This window comes from Odocoileus virginianus, chromosome 15 (assembly GCF_023699985.2).
Source record: "Odocoileus virginianus isolate 20LAN1187 ecotype Illinois chromosome 15, Ovbor_1.2, whole genome shotgun sequence".
In the NCBI taxonomy this organism is placed as follows: domain Eukaryota; kingdom Metazoa; phylum Chordata; class Mammalia; order Artiodactyla; family Cervidae; genus Odocoileus; species Odocoileus virginianus.
The window spans coordinates 11,553,794-11,571,495 of NC_069688.1; the positions used below are offsets into that span (position 1 = coordinate 11,553,794).

The following is a 17,702-nucleotide window of genomic DNA, read 5'->3' on the forward strand; positions in this document are numbered from 1 at the left end:
ATTATTTTTTTCCTTGTCACGATAAACCACTACTACTGTTCACGGTAACTATGTGTAGAGCTGGCCATAAGCTATTTCCCTGTGATTTTGCTATTAAATATTTTCAATATGCATACACATATTTTAATGCCTTTGAATATACACACAGAAATAAGTAGTAAATTATAGATAGCTGTCCCAGATTGTAACATAATATGCCCTAGACACTATATGAATGTCCCAGATATTCTAACACCCAACTCCTACTCCTCTGGATAGTCTTCAACAGAGGGAAGGGTCTAAAAATGAGCATTCTTATGTCTCAGTTCCTGCATTTCTGATTCTGTACGTGTGAAGTGAAGTCCAACATTCTGACGTGTGTGGCCTACAGACAAAAGTCTAGGAAACACTGCAGGGTAGCATGGAGATTTCTAACTATTCAGCAGTACTTTCTCAGCTATGGTTTTGGGAGCTGCATGTCTCCTGGGTTTCCTGGGCATCCTCTGTATGCCAGGCAGCCTTGTGGCCCTTGACCTTGGCGATTCAGAGTAGCGCATGGGCTCCAGTTCTGCGAGTCGTGTTGGGCTCTTTGCAACCCTATGGACTGCAGCCTGCCAGGCTCCTCTGTCCATGGGGTTCCCCATTCAGAATAGTGGTTAAGAGCAAAGAAGGCAGACCCGCTGGGTTCACCTCGCAGCTCACTTTGCCACTCTGTAGCCATGTCTCACTCACAAAAGGAAGATGATGATGATACCTTCAACGGCAATTGTGATGAAAAGAATGACAGACAGCAAAAAGCCCTGTGTGAGTTTAGAAGAAACACCTCCATCCTCCTTGAAGGATTTATCCACTGCCTGGTGAACAAACAGATGTCTGGGTTTAGGTGAGTTGGGATTCCAAATTTCCAGACACCCTGGATTCAGTGAGAGCAAAATGGGAAGTTGTGGCTTCTAATAAGCTAGACAGCATAGAGATCTCTGGGCTTCCCTGATAGCTCAGCTGGTAAAGAATCCATTTGCCAGTGCAGGAGACACGAAAGACACGGGTTCCATCCCTGGGTTGGGAAGACCCCCGGAGAAGGGAGTGGCAACCCACTCCAGTATTCTTGCCTGGGAAATTCCATGGACAGAGGAGCCTGGTAGGCTATAGCCCATGGGGTCACAAAGAGTCGGACACAACTGAGCCTTGCCAGGTTTAGGTCTGAGAAGTGGAGCAAGTCCATTCTGTAATGATTTCTCACACTTGAGTGTAGTCAGCCTCATCTAGTTCAAAAGGTCTTTCCTGGAAGTAAAAGGAAAATCTGCCTTGTGGCCACCAAAATCCTTTCATCCCCTTATCATCATCGGAAATGAAACTCTCAGGTAAATCACATCACTGGTTTAAAAATACGCATGTATTTCTCAAAGGTGGTCAAGAAAACGATACTTGGTGTAACCATTGAATCAATGAGTAATAAAACCCAGAGCAATAAAACCCACTTTTATTTTTGTGCTCCATCTTTTGACAAGTGCTGAATTAGACAGATGAGGGTTTGGATATAGTAGCATTTTCTGACATTTCTGTATCACTCAGCACACACACATGCAAATAATGTTTCTCATATTAATGGTCTTTTATTTTTTAAAAAATCTGTAAATTTGATTCTCCAAAGTTGAGACATTGAAATCATCAGCCTTGGCATTCAAATCTGTTTGTTGATGGCATGTTAAAGATGATTTCTACATTTGAATATCTGAAATTGTTCTTTCAAACAATAAAGTTCTACAAAAGAGTAGATGTCACATCTCCCAACAACAGTTTCTCTCTAAAAGAACATGCAAATATCCATTGCCCATTTCCATTCACATCCAAATTAATTATCATCCCCTCTAAAACATTCTATTGCTTTCTCATCTGCTGACTCTTTTCTAGATTACTTAATTCTCTTTCCACTCTCGCAACCTTTATAGCTCCCAGATGCCACAATCATGATTTTGTTTAACGGTTAGCAATTATAATGGCCATGACTAAATTTAACCAGTAATTGTGCAAAAGTCTGATATCCTTGTGTAATCCAAAAGTTATCTAGCTTTATAGGCAAAAATGCAAGAAATAGGATATTCTGAACAACAAACTTGAGGAAACAAAGGACTCTCTGTGGGTTTTTTAAATAAGGTGATAGGGGATTTCAGTTAAATGAGGGAAGAATACAAGAAACGGGGTCATATCCCAGTTGGTTAGAAGGAATTCCCTGAGATTTAGTGGACAGGAATGGAATGTGCTATCTGGGCAATATGATACAGAGAAGAAAATTCTGAAAACAGAAAAAAATTTCAGTTTTACTCTCCAAATTAATATCAATACACTTCTATGCAGCTAAAGACAGAGCTCAAGAAATGAGAGATCGGTCCTTAGTGCATGGATTCAAAAGATAGTATATGCATATGTGTGTGTGTGTATATGCATATATAATATATTTGTGTACATGTATACATGTGTGTATCTGAATATACATACACAATATACACATACATGCTTGTAGATGTAAGAATACATAATTAAATGAGACAGTAGAACATGTATTGACTTCATGTTCTGGCAAGATAGATACAGTACAACTATCAGAAAATGAGGAGATGGAAGCATGTACAGAATGTAGTTTAAGCTTGCTGATGGTCTTCTGTAGTATTTGGGGTAAAAGTAGTATTTCAATCCAGATGCTGAGGAAAAGAAGAGGCATCAGCTAATTTAAACAGTGTCCTAGGACAAAATCAATAATAAAGTCGATGAATAATACCTGAGAAAAGGAAGATACTAAGGAAAAGGCAAGCACTAAAATTCATATAAAATTATGAAAAGGAAATCATTATCATAAATAAATTGGATTGGGTTGTGCGTGCATAGTCATGTCCAACTCTTTTATGACTCCATGGACTGTAGGCCACCAGGCTCTTCTGTCCATGGGGTTTTCCAGGCAAGAACACTGGAGTGGGTTGTCGCTCTTTCCAACCCAAGGGTTGAACCCATGTCTCCTGCATCTCCTGAATTGGCAGGTGGATTCTTTACCACTGAGTCACCTGGGAAGCCCGTATCACAAATAAATACACCTTACTAACTAACAAACGTTTTATTGAAAGAGAGAGCAAATTAAATATATAAAATACTGTATCCTTTCTATTTAATTATACATAATTACATATCCTACATATGCAAATATGCAGGGCTTCCATGGTAGCTCAGATGGTAAAAAATCTGCCTGCATTGAAGGAGACTCAGGTTGATTCTTGGGTTGGGAAGATCCCCGGAGAAGGGAATGCAACCCACTCCAGTACTCTTGCCTGGAGAATCCCATGAACTGAGGAGCCTGGTGGGCTACAATTCATGGGGTCAGACAGAATTGAGCAGCTGAGAACACATGCACGCAAATGAGCATTGGCCTAACCTAAATCACCAGTTGTGTTAGCCGCTAACAAGACAGTCATACTGTCCCTTGAAGGTCTGTGGTCAAGCATTGATTTCTCCTCTTTAGCTAGGAAAGTCCTAAATGGCATCTTCTTCCAACATAAGGCTGTTTCATCTACAATGAAAATCATTTTTTTTTCATGCATTCATTATCTTAGCTAAATCTTCTAGGTAACCTGCTGCAGCTTCTATGAATATATCACCACTTGCCGTTTCACCTGACATGTATATGTTATGAAGATGGCTTCCTGAAAACTCACGAACCAACACCTCTTTTGGTCTCAAGCTTTTCTTCCACAGCTTCTTCACCTCTCTCAGCCTTCACAGAACTGAAGAGTCAGCGTCTTGCTAGGCTTTGGCTCAAGAGGGCTGGTCTGATCTTCTGTCCAGACCACTCAAATCTCTTCCATATTAGCTATGAGGCTGCTTTGCTGTCTTATCTCCCGCGTGTTCACTGGAGTAGCGCTTGCAATTTCCTTCAGGAGAACTTCTCCTCTGCGTCCACAGCAACCCCGTGCTGAGCACGTCTTCGCAGACTGGTTCAAAAGGCTTCGCTTTCAGTCTGCGTCAGTTTTCACCATGCTTTCCCCACTAAGCCTTATCATTTCCAGCTTTTGATTTAAAGTGAGAAAGGTATGAGTCTTCCTTTCATTCAATACTTAGAGGTCTGATAATTGGTCTAATATCAAAATGGTTATGTCTCAGGGCCTAGGGAGGCCCAAGGAGAGGAAGGGAGATGGAGAAACAGCTGGGCAGTAGAGAAGTCAAAACATATATTTATACAGATTAAGTTTGTCGTCTTATAGGGCATGGTTTGTGGCACCCCGAAAACGACAGCAGTAACATCTAATATCACAGATCACAGATCACCATAGCAATTAAAATAATAACGAAATGTTTCTAACATTGTGAGAATTACCGAAGTTTGACACAGAGACAGGAAGCGAGAAAAGGGCTCTTAGAAAAGTGGCATTGACAGACCCGCTCAACACAGGGTTGCTGAAAAACTGTACTCTGTAAAAAGTGTGATATTTATGAAGTGCAATTAAGTGAGGCACGCCTGTGTAAAAAAGTTAAAATTAGAATCACTGCCTACAACAGAATATACTGGATAAGTGTAAAAAAGATTTAAGTATAGAAAAAAAATGACATGAGTTCAAGAAAAAAACATGAGTAGGTTTTTTCACAAATGGGGGAAATCCTTCCTAATTATACCTCCAAATCCAGAAGCAAAATGGGAAATGGTTGGTATATTTGATTAAATAAAACTTCAAAACATTTGTCAAATGCCAAAACACAATAAGCCAAGCTAAAAAACTAGGGGGAAAAAAATTACAAACTTGTAATTTCCCTATTGTATAAACAACTTGTAGAGAGAGAGAAAAGTCCAAAACCCTACCAAAAGGGGGCAGAGGTAAGCACCAATCTTGTTGATTCACAAACCCAGAGACTTCCTGGGTAAAATCTGAAACCTACGCCCATACAGAGAGGGTAAGGAGTGCCTGCAGAAACAGACAGGGCAGCCACTCCAAATTGGTAGGTGGCAGGTTTAATAAGCAAGGGAACTTACACACCAGACCCGTTTTGGGCAGACACTGGACAAGTAGATCTTGGCATCCGCCCACCGGAATCTTACAAGTTTATGTAGCGGCTTTAACCGGGTTTGGTCAGGGACACTTTCCAGAGGGTCTCAACACCACCCCACTCTCTCAAGGCTGCCTCCTGAAAAGAGCCCCCACGGTGGGAATGGAGGGCAGAGAGTACATCCCCAGGGCGGGGGCGGGGAGGAGCCTCCAAATGCCTGGCCCAGAGCTCAGGTCAACCGGAGTCACATCCTTTCAATCACCTCCTTCAACAGACACAAAGTGTTCACGGAAGAAAAAGAAATGCAAATGGCTTTTCAATGCATTAAAAGATCCTTATCCTTGCTTATAGTGAGAGAAATAACAGTTAAAACTACACTGACTGCAAAGCAGACTGTGGGAAGACAATTAAAAAAAAAAAATTTGTTTATTTATCTGGCTGTGTTGGGTCTTACTCACGGCATGCAGAACTTTTTTTTTTTTTTTTTTTTTAGTTGCAGCATGTGGAATCTTTAGTTGTCGCACGTGGAATCTAGTTCCCTGGCCAGGACGGAACCCAGGCCCAGGCCCCCCTGCATTGGGAGCACACAGTCTTAGCTACTGGACCACCAGGGGAGTCCCAACAATGTCATATATTGATTCTTGATTTTTTTTTAAATGGTTTTAATGTTTAAAGTACTATGAAGGAGAATTTGGTGATATTTAGAAAGATTACATGTGTACTTAATCTGTATCCCAGTTATCCCACTTCTAGGAATGTATTTCAATGACACATTGACAAAACTTTACAAAAGACTGCAATAGATTATATTTCTCTCCAGCCTTCCTAGTACCCACGATTCTCCCGTGGCCTCTTCGTGGGTGCAGCAATTCTTCATCTTTGATGTTGGGCTTGACCTGGAGACTTCTTTTGAAATGATGCCATGTCAGTAGAAATGACAGTGTGCTAGACCCAAAGCTAGGCTTTAAGAGACATAAACAATAAGTGGTTATTTTTATATTCAGCTAAGTCTTGGCAGTTGTTTACTACATGGCATTTTGTAGCAAAAGCTGATACAAAGGAAACACTGTTTGTTATAAATAGCATGTCATTGGAAACAACCCAAATGTCCATCAATAGATGACTGAATGAATAAACCATGGACAAACTACACAAAGGATTATTATGCTTTATGCTTAAATTTTTTTAACAGCAAGAGTAACTGCCATTTAAGCAGATCAATTTAAGATATTCATAGGCAATTATTTCTTCTGAGAATCTTCAAATTTGATGTATACAGAGCATTTACTTATTCACAGTAACATTGGTATTAATCAAGGCACCAGCCCCAAAGCACTGCTTTCAGCCTTAGTAAATCAGACGTGTAAGTATCAGATCTGGATTGCTCTTCCCAGGAAAATCATGAGTTACTGTGGGCCAGGAGTATTGGACTTTGCTCATCAAAAGTGATCTCAGACTCCTAATGGCCACCTCGCATGAATGAATAGGGAAGGATTGTTGGAGGTATAAGTTGCTGACTGTGCATGGTAGCTGACTTTAGGGTTTTTCCTTGATTGCTGTGGGGAGCTATATATCATGACACATTAAGATGGCAGGTTCGAGGTCAAACACTCGAGCTCTAATCCCTGACATTTTGAAGTATGACCAACTTAGTTATTGTAAAACTCAAGTCTCTTTTCCATCAGTTAAAGTTAATAGTACCTACCATTGAGTTTCAATGAGGATGAAAAGAGGGAGCAAATTACAGATTGTGCACAGTGTCTGAAAGATCATAGACACCCAAATATATTTGTACATCCCTTCTCATCAAAATTATGGAATTTTGAATGTAAATGTGGGCTCTGAAATCTTAATTTAATCTTAATCTTAAATTTAAGACACCCCTTAATATTTTCAAAGAAAGTTATTTGTATAAATTATTACAATACTCATAAGGCACAATTCACTACATCTGGCATCCGATCAAAAATGACCAGGCATGCAAAAGCAGCATGATATCTACAATGAGGATATAAATCAACAAACCAAAACTGACTCAGAAATGACAGAAAATGGAATTTGTTTTCATAACCTGAGAGACTTTGATTTAAACTTGAGATTAACAGCTTTGGCTTGAAGATATCTTTGTTGGGATATTTGGAAATTTTGTCTTTCTTGAATTTAAGATCAATAACATCTCCAATCAATTTTTTTTGTTAATCTACCCAAGATTTTCCATATGTTTAGAACAGTAAAACAGATCTTTCAAGGCATCTCATTCACAATAGTGCCTGAAAGTCTTGATTCATTTGTTTACTGTGTCAATACATCTCAGTCCTTGAGAATCTTGAAGGACACATTTTATCTTAAACCTGCAGAAAACTAGTCTCCATTGTATATAGTGATGTTAGTGACAACCAACCAAGAAAGCAGGGTCATAGAGATGTGTGTTCAAAGAGACCACTAGATGGCGCAATATCTTCACATTTCATTGACAACACTGCCGCCCAGAAGGGAACTTAGGCCTTTACAAGGGACTCTTACCGGAAAGCTGTCCTAATTTGTCATTCCAGCTGCCTGCCTTACTTGCTGATGATCTTCTGAGAAGGAACTGAGTCTAACACATCTTTGCTTTGCTTTAACTTGAAAGAGAGATTTCTAATTTTTTTTTTTTCTGTTGATGCTGTGGTGAGAGTTTGAGTATTTTCAAACACAGATCGTGAGATGAATCCTAATTCTCCCATTCCCCACCTCCGAACACAGGCTGCCTGCCTTCCCATCAACTTTGACCCAGATTCCAGCATTCTGCAAGGTCTAGGGTGGCTTCCTCTCCTGTCATAAGCCACCACTGCTCTTTCTAGCGGATGAGCATCTATTTTTCCTAAATTCTTACAATACTTTTGTTAGTTCCTTACTAAACAAGACAGTATACCATTGGGAAAGTCACCTAATTCGAGGCTCAGTTTGCTCCTCTATATAAGGGAAACCCCTATAGTACATCACTCACGTATAATACACAACAAATTCTCATAAGCATATATATTTATGAGTTTTTAGTATAATATTAGGTATGATTTCCCATGTCCTGTGCTTTAATGATACGGTCAGTATTTCCTGAACATGGGCAGTTTTCCAAGCAACTGCTTACTGATAGAGATGGAACAGTGAATAGAATGTATGCAAGCCATGGTCTCTCAAGCCTTATAGTAGAGGAAGGAGGGTGGGGTAAATCATCCCAGTAAGACCTACAGTGGACTACGGGAACATGCAGCAAAGAGAACTTCTCTGGTCAGCTAGAATTAGGAAAGTCCCTTTCAAGGAAGTATTACCTAAATTTAAGCTGATAAAAATAGCAGTGATCAGCCAAGTAAAGAGGAGAAGAGGGTGGGGTTTAATGTAGTCTGTACAAGTCCAAAGACCAGGGCCAAATGGCTTCACTAGTGAACTACACCAAATATTTATTTTAAAAAACAATGCCAATAAAGAGATAAATAAAAATTTAAAAAGAATGCCAAAACTTTACAAACTCTTTCAAAAAATAAAACTATATTTTTATTTTGAAAAAAAATTTCCAACTCATTCTAGTATCACTCTAATATCAGAACCAAACAAAAACATTACCAGAACACTCCAGACCATTGTATCTTATGAATACATAAACAAAAATTCTCAACAAAATACCAGTAAACCAAATCCAAATGTATATAGAGAGTTGTAATGACCAAATGGAATTTGTACCAGGAATACAAGTTCTGCTTACAATCTCAAAATCAATTAATAAAATATACCATATTAACGAAATTAAAAAAAAACTACATGATCATCTCAATAGGTACATTTGACAAAAATCCAATACCTGTTCATGATAAAAACACTAAACAAATAAAAATAAAAGGAAACTTCCTCAACCTGATAAAGGGCATCTATTAAGTACACACGGTTAATATCAAACTTAGTAATGAAAAAAAAACCTGAATATTGTTACTGTAAGATCAACATGCATCACTTCTATTCAACATTGTACTTGATGGAAGTTCTAGTCAGGACAATTAGGTGAGACAATGAAACAAAAGTCATACAACTGGAAAGAAAGAAGTAAAGCTATCTCCCTTTACAGATGATTATCTTACATGTAAAAATCTTAAGGAATCCACTAAACACCTATTAAAATTAACAAGCAAGATATGAAAAGGTGCAAGAGAGATGGTCAAAACATAAAAAACAAGTGTATTTTCTAAACACTTGCAATAAAAATCCAAAAATAAAACTAAGAAAATAATTTGCTTACGAGAGTCAAAAATAACAAAATGTATAGCAATATATTTAACAAAGTACAAAATATCATGCTCTGAAGACTATAAAACGGTGTTAAAATCAATTAAAAATAAATTAAAGAAGTTCTAAAGAAATGGAAAAAAAAATATTAGCTCTACAGATTGGAAGATTTAACATTGTTAAAATGACAACACTCCCAGATCTACAGACTAGGTATAATCTCTGTCAGGATTCTGGTTGGTTACTTTGTAGGAATTGACAAACTGATCCTAAAATTAATATGCAAACTCAAGAGACTCAAAATAGCTTGAACAATTGCAGTTGAAACTCACACTCTCTGATTTCAAAACTTACTACAAAGCAACAGTAATTAAGATACAGTGTTGCAGGCAAAGATGGAGAAACTCTATACAGCCAGCAAAAACAAGACCGGGAGCTGACTGTGGCTCAGATCATGAACTCCTTATTGCCAAATTCAGACTTAAATTGAAGAAAATAGGGAAAACCACTAGACCATTCAGGTATGACCTAAATCAAATCCCTTATGACTATACAGTGAAAGTAAGAAATTGATTTAAGGGACTAGATCTGATAGACAGAGTGCCTGATGAACTATGGACAGAGGTTCGTGACATGGTACAGGAGACAGGGATTAAGACCATCCCCATGGAAAAGAAACACAAAAAGGCAAAATGGTTGTCTGAGGAGGCCTTACAAATAGCTGTGAAAAGAAGAGAAGCGAAAAGCAAAGGAGAAAAGGAGAGATATTCCCATTTGAATGCAGAGTTCCAAAGAATAGCAAGGAGAGATAAGAAAGCCTTCCTCAGTGATCAATGCAAAGAAATAGAGGAAAACAACAGAATGGGAAAAACTAGAGATCTCTTCAAGAAAATTAGAGATACCAAGGGAAAATTTCATGCAAAGATGGGTTCGATAAAGGACAGAAATGATATGGACCTAACAGAAGCAGAAGATATTAAGAAGAGGTGGCAAGAATACACAGAAGAACTATACAAAAAAGATCTTCATGACCCAGATAATCACGATGGTGTGATCACTCACCTAGAGCCAGACATCCTGGAATGTGAAGTCAAGTGGGCCTTAGAAAGCATCACTATGAATAAAGCTAGTGAAGGTGATGGAATTCCAGTTGAGCTATTTCAAATCCTAAAAGATGATGCTGTGAAAGTGCTGCACTCAATAAGCCAGCAAATTTGGAAAACTCAACAGTGGCCACAGGACTGGAAAAGGTCAGTTTCCATTCCAACCCCAAAGAATGCTCAAACTACCACACAATTGCACTTATCTCACATGCTGGTAAAGTAATGCTCAAAATTCTCCAAGCCAGGCTTCAGCAATACATGAACTGTGAACTTCCAGATGTTCAAGCAGGTTTTAGAAAAGGCAGAGGAACCAGAGATCAAATTGCCAACCTCCGCTGGATCATCAAAAAAGCAAGAGAGTTCCAGAAAAACATCTATTTCTGCTTTATTGACTATGCCAAAGCCTTTGACTGTGTAGATCACAATAAACTGTGGAAAATTCTGAAAGAGATGGGAATACCAGACCACCTCACCTGCCTCTTGAGAATCCTATATGCAGGTCAGGAAGCAACAGCTAGAACTGGACATGGAACAACAGACTGGTTCCAAATAGGAAAAGGAGTGCGACAAGGCTGTATATTGTCACCCTGCTTATTTAACTTATATGCAGAGTACATCATGAGAAACGCTGGGCTGGAAGAAGCACAAGCTGGAATCAAGATTGCCAGGAGAAATATCAATAACCTCAGATATACAGATGATACCACCCTTATGGCAGAAAGTGAAGAGGAACTCAAGAGCCTCTTGATGAAAGTGAAAGAGGAGAGTGAAAAAGTTGGCTTAAAGCTCAACATTCAGAAAACTAAGATCATGGCATTTGGTCTCATCACTTCATGGCAAATAGATGGGGAAACAGTGGAAACAGTGTCATACTTTATTTTGGGGGGCTCCAGAATCATTGCAGATAGTGATTGCAGCCATGAAATTAAAAGACACTTATCCTTGGAAGGAAAGTTATGACCAACCTAGACAGCATATTAAAAAGCAGAGACATTACTTTGCCAACAAAGGTCTGTCTAGTCAAGGCTATGGTTTTTACAGTAGTCATGTATGGATGTGAGAGTTGGACTATAAAGAAAGCTCAGTGCCGAAGAATTGATGCTTTTGAACTGTGGTGTTGGAGAAGACTCTTGAGAGTCCCTTGGGCTGCAAGGACATCCAACCAGTCCATCCTGAAGGAGATCAGTCCTGGGTGTTCATTGGAAGGACTGACGCTGAAGCTGAAACTCCAATCCTTTGGCCACCTCATGCAAAGAGTTGACTCATTTGAAAAGACCCTGATGCTGGGAGGGATTGGGGGCAGGAGGAGAAGGGGACAACAGAGGATGAGATGGCTGGATGGCATCACCGACTCAATGGACATGAGTTTGAGTAAACTCCGGGAGTTGGTGATGGACAGGGAGGCCTGATGTGCTGCGATTCATGGGGTCGCAAAGAATCGGACATGACTGAGGGACTGAACTGAACTGAACTATTGGTATTGGAAAAGGCAGTGGCACCCCACTCCAGTACTCTTGCCTGGAAAGTCCCTTGGACAGAGGAGCTCGGTAGGCTACAGTCTATGGGGTCGCAAAGAGTCGGCCATGACTGTGTGACTTTACTTTACTTACTGCTGGCATAAGATACAAAGAATGGAATTGAGAGTTAACTTATACATACACACACACACACACACACACACACACACACACATGTGTGTGTGTAATATGTACATATTTTTTCAATTAATTTTTGACAGCGGCATCAAAATCATTGATTAAGAAAAGAATATTCTTTTCAATAAATGATTCTGGGACGACTGGATACCCACATGCAAAAGAATGGAGTTGGACTCCTACTTCACACAAAACTTTAACTCAAAATTAATCAGAGATCTAAACCTAAGAGCCAAAATTAAAAACTCTAGAAGAAAGCATACATTAGATTCTTATGACCCTGGATTAGACAATGACTTATTACTTATAACACCAAAATATACCCAAAACAGAAAGTAGATTAATATGATCTTGCCAAAGGACACTATCAAGAATATGAAAGGACAGATCACAAAACAGGAGAAAATATTTATAAATCAGATACCTGGCAAGGGAATTGAACCTAAAATATATAAGAATTCTTACAACTCAACAATAAAAAGACAATCCAGTTAAAATACAGGCTCAGGACCTGAATAGATACTTTTCCAAAGAAGACAGTATCTGAGAAATTTTCAAAATAATTAGTCATCAGGGGAACACACATTGAACTACAATGGAATACCCTCTTTACACATGCTAAGACAGCTATAATCAAAAAGACAGTAAGTATTGGCAAGAATATGGAGAAATCAAAACCTTCATACTTGAGTGGCAGAAAATATAAAAACAATTTAGCTATTTTGGAAAATAGTCTGGAAGTCTCTTAAAGAATTTCACATAGAGTTACCATTTCACGCAGCATTCCACTCCTAGCTATATAATATACCCAAGAAAAATGAAAACATATGTCTACACAAATCTGGCAAACATATCTTCATAGCAGGATTACCATAATAACCAAAAGGGGAAACAACTCAAAGGTCTAAGAAATGATAAATGAATAAGTAAAATGTGGTACAACCTTACAACAGAATATTATTTGACCAAAAGAAGAGAAAAGAATAAAGTTCTGATACATACCACAATATGAATGAACCTTGAAAACATTATGTTAAGTGAAAGAAACCAGCCACAAAAAGCTCTACTGTATATGGTGGCATTTATATGAAATGTCCAGAATAGTCAAATTTATAGAAACAGAAAGTAGATTAATCATCATCTGTGGTTGGGAAGATGGAGGTGTAGGGCAGCAGAGATAGCTACGAGGTGGACAGTGTCTTTTGTAGGTAATAAAATGTTCTAAATTATATGATGATAAAGGCTGTTCAGCTCTGAAAATATCCTTTTTCCAAAATCATTGAATTTTACACTTTAAATGGGTGAATTGGGTGACATGTGAATTATATCTTAATAAACCTATTAAAAATTATTGGTCATGACCAATTAACGGCCTGCATGTAACCTGGTACTCTGAAAAACACTTTGTTAAGCATTTAAAGAATCCAGTCTGGCTCGGGCACAGGGAACCAGTGGACTACTGATAAGCAGTAGGGCTCAGTGATTTTCGAAGCCGCGTAGCTAGGGCGAATGGAGTTTGGAAACTAGATCTGTCTCTCGTGTGTGTGTTTAAGCATTATGACACATAACTTTAGTTTGCAAATAAAAAATTTTAGGTGCAAGTTCAGGCTCACCAACTTGCTAAGAATGTGAATCTCAGGTAAGCGTCTCAGAAAGTGGGGAAAATTATATTCATTTCCTGTGCTCTTTGTGTGGAATAAATGATACCATACAAAATACCAGTAATCTAGCAGGCAAAATAGAGAACAGTCGATATTGTTGCTGAGAAAATTTGGATGGTTGTTATGTAGTAGGTGGCATTTTACTCTTTGAAAGATGACTTCAAATTCTGGCCAGAGGAGATGGGTGTGGTGAATGGAGGTTGTCAAGGCAGGGGAAAACGTGATAAGCAAAAGTGGAATCAGAAAAATGTGAGGGCGGAGAGAACGTGAGTGCATCTTGGCTGAGCACAGTGTGAGTCAAGAACACAGAATTAGGCCCTTGAAGGACAAGCTACAAGTGGATCTTTAGTTAGGCAACAAAGTGGAGCCGCTGAAACTTTCAGGTTGAGTGAGAAAATGTTCAGATTTGTGTCTTAGGAAAAGGCATCCATCAGCATCTGGCATAGAGTAGATACTCAACAAGTGTTCTCTAGACGAATGGCAGCAAAGTCAAATATGCTGTGAAAACATAGAAGCAGTGAGTGGAGAATCCAGGTAGAGGCTGTAACACACCGTTGGTCACACTCTCAAACCCCATCACCCCACCGCATCCCTCTCAAAGAATTTGGCTTTCTTGCTCCTCCGTGAAGGAATGTATTTCAGGGAAGGTTGGCCCCAGCACCAGGGAATAAGTCCTGCATAGGCAGAATAATTCAGGCAGTCCTTCCAGGGGTTGGTTTCAGCATGGGTGTGTACTGGAACACTTGCCTAGGGAGACACAGGGGGATTCTGCTAGAGAAACACAAGGAAAACAGGAGGAGCCTTTTTCATGCCTCTTGATGTTTTCGGGTCTGTGTATGATGTCTAGGCATTTTCCAGGTGGCCCTAGTGATAAAGAACCTGCCTGCCAAGGCAGGAGATGTAAAAGATGTGGGTGCAATCCCTTGGTCAGGAAGATCCCCTGGAGAAGGGAATGGCAACCCACTCCAGTATTCTTCCCTGGAGAATCCCGTGGACAGAGGAGCCTGGCGGGCTATAGTCTGTAGGGTTGCAAAGACTCAGACATGACTGAAGTGACTTAGCAGCACACACGCATGATGTCCAGAACGGCTCCAGCCAGTCTGCCATCAGGCCGCGGGTAAGGCTGACCAATCAGGCGTACAGAACCAAAAGAGCGCAGAGAAGTGGCCCTACGTATACTGTCTCCGGAACCACTTTAGATTCCTTAATACAGAGAAAATAAATAGACTTATTATTCAAGCCAGTAGGCTCAAAGTTATATAATACTTAAAGCCAAACACTTGCTGATGTATAAGAGACCATTACAGCTCTCCAGGCAAAGGGTAATTAAGGCCTGAGTTAAGACAGTGTCCTCAGGAACAGAATGAATTGAATACATTTGAAAGGCAATTTAAGCATAGAGTCGGATTCTCAGATTTAGCAAATGAAACTAAAGGCACACAGTTAAATTTGAATTCCAGGAAAACAATGAATCGTGTGTGCTCAGTCGCCTATAACACTTTGCAAGCCCATGGACTGTAGCTGCCAGGCTCCTCTGTCCATGGGATGGATTATGCTGGCAGGAATACTGGTGTGGGTTGCCATTTCCTCCTCCAGGGGATCTTCCAGACCCAAGGATTAGACTCACATCTTCTGTGGCTCCTGCACTGCAGGCGGATTCTTTACCACTGAACCACCTGGGAAGCCCAAGCAATGAATACGTTAATATAAATATGTGTTGCGCAACTTTCAAGACATACTTATGCTAACGTATTATTTGTTGCTTCTCTGGAATTCAGATTTAACTGGGTGTCCTGTATTTTTGTCTGGCAACTGGAGCGTAGAGCCTTCAAGACTTAACTATGGGTTTGATGTGAGAAAAATAGCAGCAAAAAGAAGTTACAGATGCCTCTGAGGTTGTTAGCCTGAGTCACTAGGAGCCTTGGGATACTACTATATACAAGAAGGAGAAGTAAAGGCGTTCTGTGGAGAGGATAAACATTTAATTGGGAATTTGTGGTGAGGGAGATAGTCATCATGTTATCTTAGAATAGTAATTCTCAAGCAAGGGCATTCTGCCCCCAGGCGATATCTAGCAATATCAGGAGACCCTTTTGATTGTCACAATTTAGGTGGGGGGGCGGGAGGGCAAATGCTATTGACATCTACTGGGTGAACATCCTGCAATGTTGTTGAACACCTTACGACACACAGCAAAGCATTATCCCGCCCAGAATGTCAATAGCAGTGAAGTCGAGAGACCCTACATTAGAGGAGGGGTAAAAGGGATGCTTTTAAGATTTGTATATTGTCTGCATTAGATTTTGAAAATCTGATTTCTTTCTCTGTTCAGCAAGCATTTACTGGGTGTCTAATGTGTAGGAGACTTGTTGCCACAAACAAGGGGAGGAACAAAATACAGTAGGATATTTCCAGAAGCTCAGCCTACCAGGGGACACTGTTGTGTAAAAGTGTCTGGATAAAAGCAACCTGTGAGTAAACTGGGCTTCTCTGGTGGCTTACTGGTAAAGAATCTGCCAGCCGATGCAGGAGATGTGGGTTTGGTCCCTAGGTTGGGAAGAGCCCCTGAAGAAGGAAACGGCAATCCACTTCAGTGGATTCTTCACTGAAGAATCCATGGACAGAGCAGCCTGGTGGGCTACAGTCCATGGGGTCGCAAGGAGTCAGACATGACTTGGCTGCTAAAAAGTAACAACAAAGTAAATGGAAGAAAACATACTTTTATGTAAACTTGAGAAACTGCAATAAGGTTGCTGCTTCCCCAAAACATGATCTCCAGAATGTTAGTCTGGCAGATACTCAAGCTATGAGGCAGTCAGAGCTTTCTTTATCCCAGAAAAACATCATGCAGCTATATACCTTAACCACAGTCTGGAAGAAAATTACTATGGATTGCATTTTAGGCTCAGAAAGGCAGGCAGAAGCACCTGTGCCTAGCATCCTCCTAGTGCTGTCATTTGTCAACTCACTTATTATTCACAAAAGCAGAGTGAGGTGGTGATCAGCATAGGCATTTTACAGGTGAGAAGATGGAGACTCAGAGAAATTGCATAATATGTTAAGTATATCTTTAGAGATCCTAGCACCCTCCCTTTTCAGATTGTTTTCCCTTTTTAATGCTTGTGTTTTTACTTGCTTTAGCTAACTAAGCCTATGTTCCAAATCTCAAAAAATAATTGTTGGGGAAAAGAGAACTAAACTTGTGCAGTTACACAACCAGACTAACATTGGAATAACATTGCAAGAATATTCCAATAATGATGGAATATTATTCAGCACTAAAAAGAAAATGAGCTACCAAGCCATGAAAAGACATAGAGGAATCTTGTCTTAGCCCACCAGGCTCCTCTGTCCATGGGATTCTCCAGGCAAGGATCCTGGAGCGGGTTGCCATTTCCTCCTCCAGGGGATCTACCCACCCAGGGATCAAACCCGTGTCTCCTGCACTGGGGGGTGGATTCTTAGCACCGAGCCACCTGGAAAACCATAGAATAATGGCAGATACATGCTATTATCTATTTGTTTAAAGTGAAAGGGCTCCTTGAGGAGTTCTGTTTGAAAAAACGGTACATCCCCCTTCAGTGTGTCCCTCAGGCTGTTGATCCTTTGTATTTGTCCGCTTTTAGTGATGAAGCCTCAGCCCTCTGTTTTGTGAAAGAACATTTTCCCTTGAGACTTCACACATTCATACATCCTCTCTGGAAGCATACAGCTAAGAGGCAGTGGGTGGAACATGGGCAAGCTGTGGATTTTGAACTCTCCTGATTGATGGATGAATATAAGTGTAAAGTGTAAGTCACATCAATGGACTAAACTTCAGGTTCTTCATCTTTAAAATGGAGCTGATATTGATAATTATATTTAATTTCTCATTATCGTCTGACTATTGTGCTAGAGAGCAAGGTCCGCAAATTCAGGAATAATGTCTATTTTTTCTTCCGTATCACTTCCATGGTACTGGCACAGAGCAGATGCTAATAACGATGCATTAGGGGAATGGAAAGATGAATACATGATGGAATGAC

General features: G+C 39.8%; 1 long non-coding RNA gene across 3 annotated transcripts in view; it reads right to left on the reverse strand.

Annotated features, from left to right (window-relative positions):
• LOC110130084 (uncharacterized) overlaps positions 1–17,702 on the reverse strand; it is a 230,881-nt gene that overhangs the window by 25,658 nt on the left and 187,521 nt on the right. For 2 of the 3 annotated variants that reach the window (XR_011491401.1, XR_002311722.2), the window contains one exon: positions 5,788–5,966. The exons of the other annotated variant lie outside the window; for it this stretch is intronic. This is a non-coding gene — a long non-coding RNA (uncharacterized lncRNA). Of the gene's footprint in view, positions 1–5,787; positions 5,967–17,702 lie in introns of those variants that run through there. 3 annotated transcript variants of the gene reach the window in all.